This window comes from Dermochelys coriacea, chromosome 8 (assembly GCF_009764565.3).
Source record: "Dermochelys coriacea isolate rDerCor1 chromosome 8, rDerCor1.pri.v4, whole genome shotgun sequence".
NCBI lineage: Eukaryota > Metazoa > Chordata > Testudines > Dermochelyidae > Dermochelys > Dermochelys coriacea.
The window spans coordinates 91,858,184-91,874,902 of NC_050075.1; the positions used below are offsets into that span (position 1 = coordinate 91,858,184).

The window sequence follows — 16,719 nt, forward strand, 5'->3', positions numbered from 1 at the left end:
TCTGGATTCAGTGCCAGCGCTCAGTGCTACCCTCCACGAGGACGATTCAGAGACCCCGGCATTCCACTGACCTTACTTTAAGCCGGCCGGATTGGGCCCCTTGGGGCTAAGCAAGCGGCGCGTGCGGCGTTAGAAGGCGCGTGTAGACCGGAAACACCTCAGAAAGTGCGGGGGTCCCTGCACAACACCGCGCCGATGCCCATCTTCTTGTTCTCAGTCCCCTTTATAAACCCTAAGAGGGGGAGGCGGCGGCGGCGGGGGGGGGGAGGGGGGTTGCAGGGCTGACGGGTGGGCGGCATGAGGCCTGGAAAGGGCAAAGCACGGGGTCGCTGCGAGGTGGTAGGAGTCCACTCGTGACCCGGAGCCCTTTCTTCCCCATTTTCTCTCCCTCGCATTGGCAAGCCCTGAGGCAAGCGGGCGGGCGGGCGGCGCGAGGCGCTGAAGCCGCGCGGAGATCCCGACGGGCGAAGCTGTCTGCCCGCCAGAGGCTTGTGGGCGCTGTCCCGCCCGGGGCAAGGCGCCGAGCCGAGCCCCTGCCCCGGGCTGCCTCCGGGAGCAGCCCCCGGCTCAGCGGGAGGCAGCGGCGGGAAGGTGCTGCCGGCCCAGAGGCGGACGGAGAGCAGCTGCTGGAGCCGGGCAGGAACTACAGACACCTCCCGAGGTAAAGAAACTTCGCTCCTTTGTCAGCGCGCCGCTCGCCCGCCGCGGCGGAGCCGCCTTTGTCTCCCGGAGTCCAGGGCTCGGCTGGGGCGGGGACGCCCCGGGCGCACAAAAGAGCCGAAGGGCTCCAGGAGCCTCTAGCGCTCGCCCGTCACGGGGACTGCCCAGCCCCGGAGCTGCAGCTTGGGGGAAGGGGGAGAGATTAGGGCAAGAGCAGCTGCTGAGCCGAGCCGAGCCGAGCCGGGCCGGGCCGCCCCGTGCTTGACTAGGCGCCCGCTCTTTGCTGCAGGCGGTTCTGCCATCTCTTGTTGGGGGGGGAGGGGGGAGGTGGAAATCTGCCCCCCCCCTACACACACACACAGCTGGAAACAGCAGCCGGCTGGGGCAGCGAGGACATGCGGCGGCAGGACACGAGGCGCCGGGAGCCAGGCGGGCTGCTGCTAGCGCCGCCCTGAGAAGGGACCTGGCTGGAGTCGGCTGCTTTTGCGGAGCCAGGGTCGTTTGTTTCCCGGTGAGATTCTCCCTCCTCCTTTCTTCCCCCCTTTGTGACATCGGCTTTACCCCGGGCCCCAGGGCGTGTCTATTCCAAGGAAGCCAAGCGAGCTGGGGGTGAGTTACCCTCCGAGCTGCACCGGCCGGGCACTTTGCTGATCATCGTCCATGGGGGAGTCCTTGCGGCTGTGAAGGCCACAAAAACCGAACCTAGCAATAGCAGGGGGAGAGGAGAGAAGGGAAAACCCCGCTAACTGCTACCCAGACACCCCCCCCCCCCACTGTTTGTTGCACTGTAAGGTCTTGGGGCAGAGCATGGGCTTGATTTTCCACTCACCCTGGTTTTATCCCGTTAGGTTCAGTGGAGTTACTCCCCCCATTTACACAGCGAATCAAGCACTGTATACCATGGAACAGCAGTTCTCAAACGGTGGGGCACAGCCCCCCATTTCAGGGGATCCACAAGCCCTGAGCCCCAGCACCCCACAGGGCACAAGCCGGGAGCCCCGGGGCCCGGAGGGGCACAAGCCCTGAGCCGCTAATGCCAGGAGCCCAGAGCCCCACAGGGCTAAAACCTGGAGCTCCGAGCCCCTCTGCCCCGCGGGGCTAAAGCTGAGAGCCCTGAGCCTTGGTGTCCTGCAGGCCACAAACCCCAAACTCTGGCACCTGGCGGGCCAGAAGCCCCGAGTCCCCCAGCCTAATGGGGCTAAAGAAGTCCTGAACTCCTAGCCCCATGGAGCAGAAGCCCCCAAGCTCTGCAGAGCAGAAGCCCTGAGACTCTCCCCCTCCTGCGATTGAAGCCTAGAGACAGCCCCCCTGCAGCTGGATCCAGGAGCCCTGTCTCTCTCCCCCCCCTTGCTGGGTCCTGAAATTTTTATAGCATGTTGCGGGGACCCTCAGGAAGAAAAACACTGAGAACCCCTGGGGTAGAACATCCAGAACAGTATAAGCACTAAACAAATCAACACTATTCACATTTGCAAAGAGTAAATAAAACTACATAGATTATAAAAGTGCCATCTCGGGTTAAAATATATATATTTAAAAGGAAAATATCTCCCCGGCCTGTGTGCCCAGTAAAAGAATGTTTAAAATTTAATTTGCTTTTAATGTTTTTTCCAGTTCCCTTTTTAAAATGTCATTCATCTTGGAAAAGGAAAATAGACTAGACATTTTCATTTTTGTTTCTAGTCATTTTCACTTTCAGGTTCTCATGCACTAGCAAAAAAATTCATGAAAATGTTGCTATTGCTATTTTCAAAATGACAAAACCTAGAAGTTTTGCTTAATTACCTGACAGTGTCAGGTAATTATGCAGGGCACAGGGGCTCAGGGTTCCCAGCTTTAGTCTGGCAGGGTGGTGGGGCTTGGAGCTTCTGCCCTGGGGTGCTGGGGCTCAGGACTCCCAAGTTTAGCCCTGCGGTGGGGGGGGGGCTTTAACTTTTCCGTCCCGTGGGGTACCAGGGCTCCAGGCTTTAGCCCTGCGGGGCACTGGGGCTCATGTTACTGGCAATTTAAGATTCCACCCTTAACCCTCTCTCATGGGTACTCAGGATATAATATATGGTTCCCACCCCTACCCATCCTCATAGGTACTCAGAGTGTAATTTTACCCAGACTCTACCTCTCTGTGAAAAGAAAAGGAGTACTTGTGGCACCTTAGAGACTAACAAATTTATTAGAGCATAAGCTTTCGTGAGCTACAGCTCACTTCATCGGATGCTCACGAAAGCTTATGCTCTAATAAATTTGTTAGTCTCTAAGGTGCCACAAGTACTCCTTTTCTTTTTGCGAATACAGACTAACACGGCTGCTACTCTGAAACCTACCTCTCTGTGGGCTCTGGACTTTAGTCTCATCCGTCTTTGGGCTCCAGACTCCCAGTTTTGGGGCTCCAGGCTCCCAGCAGGGCACTGGAGTTCAGGGCTTTAGCCCCACGCGGGGCTGGGGCTCTGGGCTCCCAACTTTAGCCCCCCATGGTACTGGAGTTCAGGGCTTCTGTTCTGTGGGGTGCTGGGGCTCCTGGCTTCTGCCCTGCAGGACACTGGGGCTCGGGGTTCATGGCTCATGGACCCACTTCTGTGTCACTATGCAGTAATTGTGCCCAGGGTGGTTGGTTGGTTGGTTTGTTGGTAGTAAAGTGAGTACAGTGCAATTTCTCTCATCACAAGATTTATTATATTTGCTCACTGGTAATAGGTCTCAAGTCACAGCCCTGCCAGGACTTGGTGAGCCCAGTGATAAATTGCCTTCTTAAAAACAAGACTTTCAATCTGTGATGTGTTATAGCACTAAGACAAAATTTATACGGGTCTGATCCCAATCTCACATACACTGGTGTAAATCTGGAGTACTCCACTGAAATCACTTGAGTCACAAAGTGTAAACTGGTGTAAGTGAAATCAGATTCAGTCCCTTGTACTGTAGTGGATATCACGCAGTGCCGTAACCATGCCTGATTGGTGTGGTGTTCTGTCCCCCTCTAGAGGCACTTAGACCATCTAGAGCAGGGGTGGGCAAACTTTTTGGCCCGAGGGCCACATCGGGGAACAGAAATTGTATGGCGGGCCATGAGTGCTCACAGAATTGGGATTGGGGTACAGGAGGGAGTGTGGACTCTGGAGTGGGGGTGTGGGGTGTAGGAGGGTGCTCTGGGCTGGGACCAAGAGGTTCAGAGGGCAGAAGGGGGATCAGGGCTGGGGCAGGGGTGCAGGTTCTAGCCGGGGATACGGGCTCAGGTGGGACTGGGGATGAGAGGTTTGGGGTGCAGGAGGGTGCTCTGGGCTGGGATTGAGGGGTTTGGAGAGCGGGTGGGGGATCAGGGGGTTGGGGCATGGGAAGAGGCTCAGGGGATGCAGGCTCTGAGTGGCGCTTACCTCAAGTGGCTCCCGGAAGCCCCTTCTCTGGCTCCTATGCGGCGGCATGGCCAGGTGGCTCCGCATACTGCCCCATCCGCAGGCACCGCCCCTGCAGCTCCCATTGGAGCATGTCAGAGCTGGAGCAAGGCCATGCCGCAGCTTCCGGGAGCCGTGGGGTGCGGCCCCTGACCCAGCGCCCCAGCCGGAGTGCCAGAGCAGGGCCGAGCCGTGTGGTGCAGCCCTGGGTCAGTGCCCTGGCTGGAGCGCCAGAGCAGGGCCAAGCAGCATGCGGTGGCTCGTGGCCTGGCTTAAAACAGTTCTCATTCAGATGCATGGAGCGAAAATTACATAAATATTTATGCCTGCATCTGTAATTTTCACTCCATGCATCTGAAGAAGTGGGGTTTTTTACCCACAAAAGTTTATGCCCAAATAAATCTGCTAGTCTTTAAGGTGCCACCAACTCCTCGTTGTTTCTATTTAGAGATTGATGAGTCTGCTATAGCCTTGGCTAAGAGGCAGGTAGCTTTTAGCTCATGCAGTAGAGGCTGATGCATTTAGCTCCAAAGGTCTCAGGTTCAGTGCTGTTGCCTGACAACTGGGGCCTGTCAGCGATATTCCACCTCTCTGCCTGGTCAATTGGTAGCTATATTGGTATCTGGATGTTGGAAACAAAATGTACAATTAGTGTTGCAACACCAGAGCAGACTGCTGTTTGATCTATTCTGTTGTGATGCCTCCAGAAATAGGGAATAGATGCTGTATTAGAAGAAGGTGGAAGTGCTTGCAGTAGAGATCAGGTTTTGTAATATAGATACTCTGACTACATGGGACTTGAGTCACAGCCACAAAAGGAATTGGGGGGTATGGGACCTTGGGCTGATAAGCTTTTCAGAGCACGGATTTTCTTTTATTACATAGTGCCTAGCACAATGGAACCCTGATCTCAGTTAGGGCTTCTAGGCCCCACTGTAATAAAAATAAATAATAGAGCCCGTATGTTGCAAATTTATTCCATTTTGCTCTGTGACCCTTCCTTCAATAAGATCAGCAAACACAGCCAGCTTTTCAAAAAAACCAGCATCACACTGGGAACTGCTGAGTGCTCATATGGAAGTCAAGGACTTTTAAAATTTGGTCCATGAGTGGGTGCTTAAAATATGGCCCATAGAATCTAATGCTAGTATGTACATTTGAGGACAGAAATATAATATAATAGACTCTGCTTTCCCAGAAATGGTTGCATCTGACTGATGGGTAGTTTGATCCCTGCATATTCTTTAAGTTACAAAATACGCTGGGATCCTTCAAGATGAATGATGTTATATTAATAAAGCTCATTCGCTCATTCTTTACCACTAAGCTACTAGTTCAGGTCATGCTCCTGGAACATGCCCACCAAATATTTTTCAAGTAACATTTTATTTCAAAGCATTATGGCCAAATCCATATTTGCTAGGACTGCAGGGAAGCCTTTGGAATTTCACCAGGGATGAATCTGGCCTGACAAGTTCCAAGTGAACATTTTGTGTTAATATTTTTTCCCCACTGAGCGCACCATATGACAGCATAGTTGCTATGACACTTCATTGTTCTTGAACAGCACGATACAGATTTCAGCAAATACTGTATAACTTTTAAATTGTCAGTTAAACATGGCAGCTGATATCATTATCCTAGACTGCTACTGTGTATGTTTTGGGATCGTTTGATGAACTGAACTTGTCCACATTTTGGATACATGATAGAGAAGTGCGATCAGTTCTGTATGGACTGAATGCAGTTAATGAATCAGAAAAGTGTGCATATCTTCTGAAAAAGTAATCTGTAGACTGCATGTAAAGTGAATATTACACATATTTTTGAATGAATAAGGCCATTAATCAGTGTAATAATGTGCAAGACCATCTAGAGTCCATGAGCCTCATTCTGATCTGACACCTATTTTAAACCACTGTAATTCCATTGGCTTCAATGGAGGTTCTTCTGATTTACACCACTATGAGAGCAGAATCAGGCTCAAAAATAGCCATAGATGAAAGACAAGGTGCATACTCATGATCTCCTTATAAAAAGGAAAAAGTCTACATTCCGTGAAAGTTTTTGTCTCCTTTAGTGTGTTCATGTGCATATGATAGGACTATGCATCAGAAGCCATTTCCTTAGCCAGTCGAATGTCAGGCCATACAACACATGACTGAGGTGTCCTCAGACATATGTTACAAGCCCACCTGTGCAAAAATAAAAAAAATAAAAATATCAGTACAATGAGAAAAAATAACTTTGCCCGTTTTAAATAAAATAAAGAGCAACACATTTAGTGTATCAACCTTGAATCAAAGACTGCAAGGTGGCTTTGGGGAGGGAAGACTGCCAAATCCTAGTCCCTTGAATGTCAACGAGAGCTTTGCCATCAGCTCAGCAGGTTCAGGACTCGTCCCTGCAGTGACCGCCCTGCTTTTGTATCTGCCAGCCCCAAAAGATGGTAAAGGGGCAAAAATGGAAGTAAGAAATAATTGTGACACTCCTCTGGTAAATAGGGGATTTATTTTGGGGAAAATATCTCATTTTGTAAAATGTGCAGAATCCATAAACTTTTCAAAACTCTAGGAATCAGTGCCAAATGGCTCATTGCAGAAATGCTGCTAGATAGTCATGGGGAGGCAGGTAGCCTGGGGGGGGAAGGTGCACTGCTAGCCTTTACAGAGAAGTCACTACTTAGTTGTTGATATACAGTAAGACTTAGAACAAGCACTGTAAAACATTAGCTAATCAATCTTTGCAAGATCCCTGGGAAGCACAATAGGGAAGTACTCTCAGTCACCTCTTAGACAGGAAAACTGAAGCAGAGTAGTTAGGTGAGTTGCCCACAGCTAAACAGGCAGTCAGTATCAGGGCTAGTATTAGAATGTAGGAATTCCTGGCTCTTATGCCTGTCCTGGGATAACTTTTCAGACTACACTTGTTATATACAAAAAAGAAAAGGAGAACTTGTGGCACCTTAGAGACTAACAAATTTATTTGAGCATAAGCTTTCGTGAGCTACAGCTCACTTCATCGGATGCATTCGGTGGAAAATACAGTGGGGAGATTTATATACACACACAGAGAACATGAAACAATGGGTTTTATCATACACACTGTAAGGAGAATGATCACTTAAGATGAGCTATTACCAGCAGGAAGGAGGGGGGGAAGGAGGAAAACCTTTTGTGGTGATAGTCAAGGTGGGTCATTTCCAGCAGTTAACAAGAACATCTGAGGAACAGTGGGGGGTGGGGTGGGGGGAGAAATAACATGGGGAAATAGTTTTACTTTATGTAATGACTCATCCACTCCCAGTCTCCATTCAAGCCTAAATTAATTGTATCCAGTTTGCAAATTAATTCCAATTCAGCAGTCTCTCGTTGGAGTCTGTTTTTGAATTTTTTTTTGTTGAAGAATTGCCACTTTTAGGTCTGTAATCGTGTGACCGGAGAGATTGAAGCGTTCTCCGACTGGTTTTTGAATGTTATAATCCTTGATGTCTGATTTGTGTCCATTTATTCTTTTACGTAGAGACTGTCCAATTTGACCAATGTACATGGCAGAGGGGCATTGCTGGCACATGATGGCATATATCACATTGGTAGATGTGCAGGTGAATGAGCCTCTGATAGTGTGGCTGATGTGATTAGGCCCTATGATGGTGTCCCCTGAATAGATATGTGGACACAGTTGGCAACGGGCTTTGTTGCAAGGATAGGTTCCTGGGTTAGTGGTTCTGTTGTGTGGTGTGTGGTTGCTGGTGAGTATTTGCTTCAGGTTGGGGGGCTGTCTGTAAGCAAGGACTGGCCTGTCTCCCAAGATCTGTGAGAGTGATGGATCATCCTTCAGGATAGGTTGTAGATCCTTGATGATGCTTTGGAGAGGTTTTAGTTGGGGGCTAAAGGTTATGGCTAGTGGCATTCTGTTCTTTTCTTTGTTGAGCCTGTCCTGTAATAGGTGACTTCTGGGTATTCTTCTGGCTCTGTCAATCTGTTTCTTCACTTCAGCAGGTGGGTATTGTAGTTGTAAGAATGCATGATAGAGATCTTGTAGGTGTTTGTCTCTGTCTGAGGGGTTGGAGCAAATGCGGTTATATTGTAGAGCTTGGCTGTAGACAATGGATCGTGTGGTGTGATCTGGATGAAAGCTGGAGGCATGTAGGTAGGAATAGCGGTCAGTAGGTTTCCGATATAGGGTGGTGTTTATATGACCATCGCTTATTAGCACCGTAGTGTCCAGGAAGTGGATCTCTTGTGTGGATTGGTCCAGGCTGAGGTTGATGGTGGGATGGAAATTGTTGAAATCATGGTGGAATTCCTCAAGGGCTTCTTTTCCATGGGTCCAGATGATGAAGATGTCGTCATCAATGTAGCGCAAGTAGAGTAGGGGCATTAGGGGACGAGAGCTGATGAAGCGTTGTTCTAAGCCAGCCATAAAAATGTTGGCATGCTGTGGGGCCATGCGGGTACCCATCGCAGTGCCGCTGATTTGAAGGTATACATTGTCCCCAAATGTGAAATAGTTATGGGTGAGGACAAAGTCACAAAGTTCAGCCACCAGGTTAGCCGTGACATTATCGGGGATACTGTTCCTGATGGCTTGTAGTCCATCTTTGTGTGGAATGTTGGTGTTGAGGGCTTCTGCATCCATAGTGGCTAGGATGGCATTTTTAGGAAGATCACCGATGGATTGTAGTTTCCTCAGGAAGTCAGTGGTGTCTCGAAGATAGCTGGGAGTGCTGGTAGCGTAGGGCCTTAGGAGGGAGTCTACATAGCCAGACAATCCTGCTGTCAGGGTGTCAATGCCTGAGATGATGGGGCGTCCAGGATTTCCAGGTTTATGGATCTAGGGTAGCAGATAAAATACCCCAGGTGGTGGTTCCAGGGGTGTGTCTGTGCGGATTTGTTCTTGTGTTTTTTCAGGACGTTTCTTGAGCAAATGCTGTAGTTTCTTTTGGTAACCCTCAGTGGGATCAGAGGGTAATGGCTTGTAGAAAGTGGTGTTGGAGAGCTGCCTAGTAGCCTCTTGTTCATATTCCAACCTATTCATGATGACGACAGCACCTCCTTTGTCAGCCTTTTTGATTATGATGTCAGAGTTGTTTCTGAGGCTGCGGATGGCATTGTATTCTGCACAGCTGAGGTTATGGGCAAGTGATGCTGCTTTTCCACAATTTCAGCCCGTGCACGTCGGCAGAAGCACTCTGTGTAGAAGTCCAGTCTGTTATTTCGACCTTCAGGAGGAGTCCACCCAGAATCCTTCTTTTTGTAGTGTTGGTAGGAAGGTCCCTGTGGGTTAATACGTTGGTTAGAGGTGTGTTGGAAATATTCCTTGAGTCGGAGATGTTGAAAATAGGATTCTAGGTCACCACAGAACTGTATCATGTTTCTGGGGGTGGAGGGGCAAAAGGAGAGGCCCCAAGATAGGACAGATTCTTTTGCTGGGCTAAGAGTATAGTTGGACAGATTAACAATATTGCTGGGTGGGTTAAGGGAACCACTGTTGTGGCCCCTTGTGGCATGTAGTAGTTTCGAGAATTTAGTGTCCTTTTTCTTTTGTAGAGAAGCAAAGTGTGTGTTGTAGATGGCTTGTCTAGTTTTTGTAAAGTCCAGCCACAAGGAAGTTTGTGTGGAAGGTTGGTTCTTTATGTGAGTATCCAGTTTTGTGAGCTCATTCTTAATCTTTCCCTGTTTGCTGTAGAGGATGTTGATCAGGTGGTTCCGCAGTTTCTTTGAGAGTGTGTGGCACAAGCTGTCAGCATAGTCTGGGTATGTAGATTGCAATGGATTTTTTACCTTCAGTCCTTTTGGTATGATGTCCATCTGTTTGCATTTGGAGAGGAAGATGATGTCTGTCTGTATCTGTACGAGTTTTTTCATGAAGTTTTGTCATTGCAAAGCTCAGGTTCTGCTCCGTTACACCGTTGTAAAGCAAGTGTAACTTCATTTACTCCAGGTTTTTCACCAGTGTAACTGAGAGCAGGATTTAGCCACAAGCAGGCAGGCCTCCAACTGCTCACAAGAATAAGACTGGTAAGGAGGTGTGCAAACTGTTCTCTTCTCTAGTCAATCATGCTCACAACTATCCTAGTTTAGTGACTGATGGATACTCACCTTCCTGCTGGGATTTTAACTCAGTTGTAACCCGCATCTGGGGAATTGTAGCTCTTTTTAAGGTACCAGGAGGACACTTTTTCTTTAAACTTTATTTTTTGTAGTGGTAATGTAGTTTTATAATACAAGCTGTAAGCATCCTGAAAGGCTTGCTATCCTTTCTTCCTCCTGCAGCGAAGAAGTCAAGAATGACACTGCAGCACTGAGTTCTTCCAAATTACTGACCATACAGGAGATTTGACTACTTGTACCCATCCACTCTGCCATACAGTTCAGGGAAAAGGGAGTTGAGTCAGATGGAGAATAAGAGCGGATGCATGTTTCCACCTGTTAGCTGAGACATCAAATGGGCCAGAAAACCAAATAAGAGGCATCACAATTCAGGCTTTTTGTGTCTTGATGTGAATTGCATAACAAGTTGTGTTATGTAAATGCATGAGAAATTGTGACGGAAATGTCAGATCCTTCTTCTTACAACACAGCTTTGAGCTTTAGCAAAATTACCAGTCTAGCTACAAAAAGGAATCTAAGATTGAATAAGCATATAACAAGTTTCAGAGAAGCAGCCGTGTTAGTCTGTATTCGCTTTGAGCTTTGCAGAGCAGGATTCCTGCCACTTTCACCCTACTCACAACTGAGGAGCTGGCCCTTATTTCTAAAAACTTCTCACATTAAATTACTTGTTGTGTGTCTGTCTCCATGATTCTAATAAAGAAAAGGAGTACTTGTGGCACCTTAGAGACTAACAAATTTATTAGAGCATAAGCTTTCGTGAGCTGTAGCTCACATCAGCCACACTATCAGAGGCTCATTCACCAGACCAGCCCACAGGAAGAATGAAGGAGCTGTACCCTGAGGGTCTGAGCACAGTACCTTGCCGTCTGTCTCTCATGTCCAACTGCTCAGGATGCCCAAAAGTTATATTGGCATAGATACACTGGTCTGACATAGCTACACTGATATGATCCCCAGTGTAGATGCAGCTATGTCAACAGAAGAGTGCTTTGTTCCGGGATGCAGCAGTACTATGCCAATAGAAAAACCCCCATTGTCAGCGTAGGCTGCATCTACACTCTGTGTCTATGCCAGCCTAGCTGTGCCAACATAGCTATGGAGCTCAAGTTTCCTTAGTATAGACAGACCCCCAAGGTCAGAGAGCTGGAGGGAACTGAAATGGGCATTAACTCCTGTGGCAGAAGGGAGAAAGCAGGGCTGATAGGGTTGTTAAAAAGGTAAAAGCAATAGCAGCCTGGGGAATTACCAAAAGAGCTTCACTCCATCCATGCCGTTTAGTGAAGAGTGTACATCTTCCTAGTTCCTGCCCTGTCTTCTACCTGCAGTTAATCCTTGGGCCTCTTTTGCCAGGGGGTAGAGTAAGTAGTTCTTGATGTCCCAAGTGCCTCACTCAGCCTCTTCTCTGGGGAGACTCATTACATGGGCTCCCTGACCTTCAAAGTCTCTCTGCAGCAAGCCTGCCTCCAAAGCGGAGGTGTAGGCTATCTGCCAAGTTCCATGCCCAGAGCTGGGGCACACAGGAGGGTCTGTGTGAGAATCACACCAGCTCCCTGACCACTGCCACTGCCTGAGGAAAAAAAAGTAGCTGCCCTGTGCCCAGCAAATGAGACAGCAGAAAGAGAGCAGGTGAGACACAGAGGGGGAGATTTTGAAAGGCACAAAGAGGAGTTAGGTGTCCAGCATCCATTGAGTGTCTGTTGTTTCTTCAGAAATTAAGACACTTCTCCAAGACTTCTTTCCATCCCTCAAGGTGGGCCATAATCTCTTTCCAGATCAACTTAGGCAAAAGTGGCTCTCCCTTCAGGGTGGATCTTAGACTCACCTCCTCCTTTCTGTTTAACAGCAGTCACAGACTCCATTCCACCACAAACTCCAGCACAACCCCTGATCCTGTGTTCTTACCTGAACATGGAAACCTCCTCAGAAAGGCCTGGGAGCATTAAGGTCTGGCCAAGTTGCAGACAACCTCATGTACTTGGAGAAGCCACCAACTTGATTTGTTTGCAGTGGGTGTGATCAATGATGTTGGTGTCAGTTATACTGAGATGGTGCTGGGCCCAGTCTCCAAAGCCTGCATGATGGGGATCTTTGTTCCAGCATGCACAGTAACTAGAAAAACAGAGGCAAGCAATCAGAAGAGATGAAGAATGCCTTGGTGCATATAGCTTCATGGTATTGCCATGTCTGAATGTTCAAAAACCATGACAAGAATTGCCAACACTGCTTTTATAACACTACCTGATTCATGGTCAGAAGAGACTAGCGGCCACTCGTCAAAGAGATTTTAGAGGAAGAGTCTGAATGATTTTTTTCTTAACCTGGCAAGTCACAAAAGGGAAGTCTCTGGATAGGACGTGTCTTGCCTTGAACTTGTCTTTTGAATGGAAATATTGGCAGAGCATTAACTATATTTAACGAACAGCAATAACCAGTTTTAGTAAAATAAATATCTGCATAACTTTTACTGCCATCTCATTAAATGGCTATTTAAACACCTAAAGACTCCTTGAGAGTTTCACATATTATTTTGAAAACAATTCCTTTAATTGTTTAAGTAATTTTGGGGTAGTTACAAGCCAGATTTGTTTGAGTTAAATTTGCCAAGTCATTATCTCTTGTGCATATACCTACTGAAGCCACATTTATTGGGGTGTAATAGTCATCTGGTGTTCAACACAGCTGGCTACTAGTCTAATGGTTCTGCGAGTCCTTGACTCTAGGTCCTTTAGTCTGCTGGAGCTGCACTTGACTGAGGATCTCAAGGAGCCTTTAATGCCACATTTGTTCTCTCCAATACCTGAGGCTCCTAGGACAGTTCAGATGCCTGTGTGAGACAGACGAACCTCAGGGAAGCCTCAGGCAATGAAGTTGTGCCCTCTGCACCAGGGCTGAATTTGGCCTATTTGGACAAGTAGCCCACTTCCCTGACTGTGGGGGTGTGTTCCCTGCTGTACATTCCCTAATACAGTCAGCCTAATTTTAAACATGGCAATGAAGTGGAATGAAGTTTAATCAATGGACTAACTGATCTTACTGTCAGAAAGCTCAGCCTAATGTTTCCCTTTCTTAATTTCATTCCATCACTCTTGGTTATACCCTTATAATGAATGCCCAGATCTCCCTGGAGTTCACACCCTTCAAATATTAACAAAAAGAAAAGGAGTACTTGTGGCACCTTAGAGACTAACAAATTTATTAGAGCATAAGCTTTCGTGAGCTACAGCTCACTTCATCGGATGCATTTGGTGGAAAAAACAGAGGAGAGATTTATATACACACACACAGAGAACATGAAACAATGGGTTTATCATACACACTGTAAGGAGAGTGATCACTTAAGATAAGCCATCACTCCTACCCCACCCCCCACTGTTCCTCTGATATTCTTGTTAACTGCTGGAATTAGCCTACCTGCTTGTCACCATGAAAGGTTTTCCTCCCCCCCCCCCTGCTGTTGGTGATGGTTTATCTTAAGTGATCATGGCTGGCCCATGCTGCTCACGCTACAGGGCTGTTTAACTGCAGTGTAGATGTTTGGGCTCAGTCTGCAGCCTGGTCTCAGCCTGAGCCCAAACATATATGCTACAATTAAACAGCCCCACAGCCTGTGCCCTGCGAGCCTAATGTCAGCTGGCACTGGCCAGCCCCAGGTTTTTAATTGCAGTGTAGACATACCCTGAGTGCTCGGGACAAAAAGATGAGCTCATAGTATGTATAGAAAGTTAACAAGGCTCTAATGCACCAAAGGGGCAAGAGAACGACAGTGGAGTGGCCTTCAGTCAGAAGCTCCCGCCCATTCATAACTAGGGAACTCCAGCTCAAACCCCTTCACTGGTTGCAACTGTGGATATGTGGCTCATAGAGAGAGGGCCAGTCTCTGACGTAATCAGATCCCAAACCTTTTCAAGATGAAATTCACAGGCAACCATCAACTCCTAAAGCACTGATGCCCTTGCCATCACTGTGAAAGCCCACTTACTTAGACTGAAATTCACGCCATGCAGAAGTCCAGCGCAAGGAATATGTACCAATTCAATCCTTAAAAATGGGCATAACTTAAACAGTGCATAGCTCTTGGGCTGGTCCCCGGCACAGGGGTGAATTTCAGCCTAAGTGAGGGGCTGCACTATGTACCAGCTTTAGTTTCCAAGCAGTTTCAAGACTTTATCCCCTCTGTCATATCTAGACATACTGTATTTAGCTCTTAATTTTTCCTTGAAAGCCATTCCTGCCAGCCACACAAGTACTTTTGTCATTCTTCCAGTTGGCCACTGTCTTTCTGATAGTGAGTTTCTGCCTCCCCCTGAATGTGCGCTTTGGATTAACGTAACCCAGCTTGCATGTTCTCAAATTGAACCTCATTTGTTATTCTCTGCCTACATTTCTCATCTCCCTATGGTCCAAAGTCCACTGAAGTCCACAGGAAACTTTCCACTGATTTCAATGGACTTTGGCTCATGTCCTGTATTCTGTCTTTCCACTGGTGTTTGCAGCTCCTTCCAATTTAGTATCATCTGCAAGTTCCATTAATGTGCAGTTTGTACCCTATAACATTAGTGAAGACATTAAGTAAAAGTGACCTAACACAGATTCCCTTGTGGTTCTGCAGTAGATATCGCCTTCTAAGATGATATTTTGTTATCTAGCATTAATTACCTTTTGTTACTGCTCCTTCTTTCTGTTTCCACTCAGTCACAGTGTTCATATCCAAGTTGATTTGACACAATTTTGAGAGTAAGATTCCATGAGGCATTGTATCAAATATAACTAAAATTTAAATATACTGCATCTACTGCTCAACCTCCATCCACTACTTTAGTAATTTTTTCTTTTAAAAAACTAATTAAGTTTGCACCCCAAGATCTATATTTCTATTTGATGCCAGGAAAATTATGTATACAATAGATTAACACAGGGGGAGTGTATCATGCCATCACTCTTTGCTTAAAGCCTGACTGCAAAGGTTTTCCTTGTTGAATACTATAACTATAGACCAATAACATGCTCTTAAAAAGAGAAGAAAAAGCATTCTAAATGGATCGTCATCATCATATTTGCACTTACTTAGCACCTTTCATGCAAGGATCTCAAAGCACTTTACAAACATCAGTGCAATCCTCAAAACATCCTTATGGAGGAGACATTGTTATAGCCACTTTGCAGATGGCTAAACAGAGGCACAGAGAAAAGAGGGTCCTGATTTTCACTGGCACTGAGCACCAGAGTTCCCAATGATGAAAATCAGACTGGAAGTGATTTGTCCAAGGTGTTGGCAAGTTAGTAAAGTCACTGGGAATTGAACCAAGCAATTCTGAGTTCTAGTCCTTTCCTCTAACCTGTGGACAACATTGTCTCACTAAGTACCCAAAGAACAAAGAAGGAAGACTGTGTAATGTACTTGATTCTCTTTATAAATGTGTTTATTCCGAACATGTACTTAGCGAAAAGAACCTTTGCTTTCCTGCATGCCACAGTGCGCCACTGTTATGCTGCTGCAATTTTAGAAGGGAGAGACTGCCTCAGGATCTCCCTGAAGTTACCTCATTCTTTTAGGAAGCTAATCTCCCCAGCCAGACCTCCTTGCAGCAAAAGTTGTCCTGTGTATCCTATTAGTTGGGCCCAGATATTGCTGACACTTAAACATGTGCTTCATCCACTACCCTGAGGAATCCCATTGATTTCAGTAGTAACGTTAGGCACGTGTATGAGTATTTGCAAAACCAGGGCCTTAAATTGTTGTAAGCTTCTTGGACTAGGGGATCCCCCCATCTCCCATGTTTGTAAAGTGCTGTGTAATAATAATGAAGGTGATGACTTACTGATCTGTGAACCAGGAGAGATCTTTCCAGTATTTAAGTCTCACTTCATCAAAAAATCCTGCCACACAAGCCACATATATTTTAACCAGGCCACTTTCTAGGTAATCAGACTAAAATTTCAAGACTTTTCTTCTCTCTCTCTGCCATGAAATTCCTGTTCTTGTCCATTCCCAGACTGCATGTTGTTTTATATTTTGGATCATCTGAGCCCACCACTACATAGCTGCCTTCTCTCCTGCACTGCTGCACCTAACAGATTGAAAACGCATTATGTTTCTTCCTGTGTATCCAAACAGAATTGAAAATACGTGTAACAAATATTCCCTGTGAGGCCATATTTGTTCATGGTATGTCCACTTGTAACAATAGCTCTTCTGGGCTATTGTGTAATCAAGCAGACCGCCTGGAGGGAGCAGATTTTCGGTAACACTTTAAACAGCAAGGGCTAGATTTCCTGTAGATATTTGGCACAGAGATGTGCAAACTACATCTCCCTGTGTCAGCCCGGCCCTCTCTTTCCCCTGGGGAAATTCACTATGAGGGAGAACAGATGGTGTAGCCACTCCTTGCTCTCCATTAAGCAGGCAGGTTTAACTTGCTGATGGGGCTCCTTTGGAGGGCTTCCAGTGGATGTGTTGAATCAACATAACTCCTGACCACTCCTTTCTCTAGCCATTTTCTGGGCGCCTGAGGATTCCTTGGCAAAGGAAAGGTTGCAGGGGCATTCTGACAACA

At 47.0% G+C, this 16,719-nt stretch overlaps 1 protein-coding gene across 2 annotated transcripts in view; it reads left to right on the forward strand.

The window, feature by feature from the left end:
- Nucleotides 1-393: 393 nt before the first annotated feature.
- KANK4 (KN motif and ankyrin repeat domains 4) overlaps nucleotides 394-16,719 on the forward strand; it is a 62,376-nt gene continuing 46,050 nt past the window's right edge. The window contains exon 1 of one of the 2 annotated variants that reach the window (XM_038414903.2): nucleotides 394-661. The gene's annotated coding sequence lies outside the window, so the exon portion shown is untranslated. Of the gene's footprint in view, nucleotides 662-913; nucleotides 1,172-16,719 lie in introns of those variants that run through there. The other variant, XM_038414904.2, reaches the window with a different exon arrangement.